Source organism: Nanorana parkeri, unplaced genomic scaffold, assembly GCF_000935625.1.
Source record: "Nanorana parkeri isolate BGI_ZX_2015 unplaced genomic scaffold, ASM93562v1 scaffold617, whole genome shotgun sequence".
Taxonomy (NCBI): domain Eukaryota; kingdom Metazoa; phylum Chordata; class Amphibia; order Anura; family Dicroglossidae; genus Nanorana; species Nanorana parkeri.
This window is the reverse complement of record NW_017306885.1, coordinates 725,625-728,677: the sequence shown is the minus strand read 5'-3', so window position 1 is coordinate 728,677 and position 3,053 is coordinate 725,625. Positions and strand designations below refer to the sequence as shown.

The 3,053-nt window shown below is 43.7% G+C and overlaps 1 protein-coding gene across 1 annotated transcript in view; it reads left to right on the top strand.

The window, feature by feature from the left end:
- Positions 1-256: 256 nt before the first annotated feature.
- MAPRE2 (microtubule associated protein RP/EB family member 2) overlaps positions 257-3,053 on the top strand; it is a 146,469-nt gene continuing 143,672 nt past the window's right edge. The window contains exon 1 of the mRNA XM_018562966.1: positions 257-316. The gene's annotated coding sequence lies outside the window, so the exon portion shown is untranslated. The remainder of the gene's footprint in view (positions 317-3,053) is intronic.

Genomic DNA, 3,053 nt, shown 5'->3' with positions numbered 1-3,053 from the left:
GCCACAGGAATGGCTTCTAGAGGCAGATGCATAATGGGATTTTTTAGTTTTACTGCAGCTGGAGGTCCAGAGGTTATCTACCCCCGCTCTACACTTGTGGAAGCTTCTTTGTGTCTTAGGATATAAACCTGCATAGAGCGCATAGTATTTTTTAAGTTGGAAGATGTTCTAGCATGATGTCTGACAGTAGTGTTTTTATGTCAGGGTTAATGTGCTTTGCTTACTGTACCAGATAAACACAAACCTGTTTCTGTTCCAGGGTGACATTTTGCCGGGATCACTTCTTGACAAATTGTGAAGTAGCTGGATGCACAAGGTAAGGGGTTTGGATCTACCAATAAATACTGTTTTATTTTACATAATTTTATTGCCAGCATATTTAACAGTGTTTGGTGCAGTTTATGTGGCATATTTTTATATGCGTGATGACAAATATAAACATGTGAACATTTAATCCTAATGGCACACAGCACTTTAAGAAAATGGAAGGTTATTAAATTATTATAATAGACTGTTGTGTAACATTCTTATTAGAAATTATGCAATCTAGTAGTATGTGTGCATTTATTACAAATGTATGTGTTCTTGGCCTATAGAATGTGAATGTCTGGATGTTCCATTCATATTGCAAATTTACCAGCAAACACAGAACGACTTGTACACTTGCTCTGTAACCTGTAAAGCAAGGATATGGGCTGTAACAAGTACACCCATAGACTAAACTGCCCTTACAGCATTTCATTATTAACTGGAAGGCAGCCAAACCCAAAATAGTAATCTGCATAGCTTGTGTTACGTATGGACTGAATGACAGCGGGACATTTCTTTTCTCCAGCAAGGATACCATTTTAAAGCGTGGTTATCTGGAAAGGAATCCCATATTTATTGTGTTTTTGTCTTGATTTGTATATATTTTTGCTAGGTTACAGGTGAGTATAACACTGATATTGATCACCTCTCACATAGTACAGTAATACCCCTGGCATTGTCTTCATTCTCTGTCTTTTCTCCCCCTGGTCATTTTTGTAGCATGTGCTTTACCTTAAAAAATTATATTTCAGTTTTGCAAATTTTCTGGAAAGTTGGAACATATATCTTAGGGACCTTTAACTGATTGCCACCAAAATTCACAGTTCCAAATATTTGCCGCAGTCATCGCAAAGCCAGATGATGGTGTCACACTCTGCAGATTGATTTCTATCATGTAGAACTGAAAGAAAAAGTAATGGGAAAGGCAGAACCGTCATTATGACCTTGTGGGAGGAGATGGGGCCGTCACATACTACTGATGGAAATCTTTCCATAAAAGTCTACAAGACTCTCAGAGGGTGTTGATTTCAGCCACCCAATGCCCACCTAAGACTAAAATATTGATGTTGGGAGGAGTTGGTCCTAAATACTGCCATTATATAAGTAGACTGTAAACATATTATCTATGAAAAGCTGGCCATGCGCAACTCTAATTTCAGCCAGTTTTTTGTAAATTAGGTGAAATGTGAGCCATGGGTGGCCTAGTCAACTCGACAAACGTCAATTCAAAAATCAGAGGATACGGGTGGAAATTTGTCGGCCGAACAGTGACAGCAGCCAAGTGGCTGCCCTCACTGTTTGGTACTCAACCAGCTACGCTCCTGCGGCTGTTTGAATATAATAGTTGGCAGCAGGAGATTCCTCCATGCACGCTGTTTAGAGTGGAGGGGGGAGTCTACCCGGTTTTCTCTCATTGAGCCCACAGGCTGAACGAGGAAAAACTAAACGTGTATGGCTAGCTTAACCATCTGTTTACAGCTTGGCTGAATTGTGTTGACCCTTTTGCAGACCTTGCGTCACAGGCCTAGCCAGTGCTTCTCACATTCCTCTACTCAGTGTACATCTCTAACCATGTCCTGGTTGTGGTTCACTTTAAAACATGGAGCATGTTAGCATCATACTGATATGTTGTGCTATTTTCCAAGTAAGAATTCTGTTTTTTTTAAGTGTAATGTGTAGAAAAAAAAATAATACAAAAAAGCACAACCCCTCCCTCCCCCCACATAACATACACATATTGAGGTGTTCGCCATGCACATGCGCTGCAGTGCGTTGTTAGAACGCATCGCAGTGCATGATTTTTTTAATGTATTTTTTTCTTTAAAAAAATGAAATTAACTGTGGCAACGCATGGCAAAGCTTGGTGACACATTGCCAGTATTTCAGCCGTACACCGACTGAAATCAGCCGTACAACGGCTTGCTGCGGCTGGGTTCGGGTCGGCCGAAGTGCAGAAGGAGTTTGACTCAGCTAATCCAACATCTGGTTTGGCTTAGCCGAACCTCCGGCAGGCTACTCGTTGCTGTTCGGCCTATTCTCATAGGGTCCAAACAGCAGTGAGTGAATAGCCGAATGCCGCCGAGCACCCTTCGGCTCGGCTATTCTTCTCGGTACCTCTGTGGTACCGAGCAGAATAAAAAAAGGAGAAAAAAAGGAGAAAATGATTGTTTTCTATTGGAAGGGACCAGTTGTCATTAAAATGAGAGCTTGTCGGAGTCGGCGGTCATATCAAAGCCGGCTCCGACAAGTTCTCATGACAGTCCAGCGTCCCCTAGTTACTAGGTAACCAGGAGATGCTAAACTGTCATTACACACTGAGAACCCGGCGCTGCCGCTGTGATATCATGGCAGTTCCGCCAGGTTCTCAGTGTGTAATGGCAGTCCAGCGTCCCCTGGTTACTAGATAACCAGGAGATGCTGAACTGTCATTACACACTGAGAACCTGGCGGAGCTGCCGTGATATCACAGCGGCTCCGCCGGGTTCTCAGTGTAATGACAGATCAGTGTCCCTGGTTACCTGGTAACCAGGGGACGCTGATCTGTCTCTGCATGCAAGTGGCCCGAGCCAGGTGTGAGATGACGGCTGGCTCCACCAAGCTGTCAGTAGCAGGTTGTCAGCCGTTCGGCCAGCTTCAGCTTTCACCTTAGCTCAGTCGAGCCGGAGCATTTGCCTTCGGCTCGACTGAGCCGCTCGGCCAACTTCGGGAGCTGTACGGGCTATAATAAATAGCCCGTACAGCAG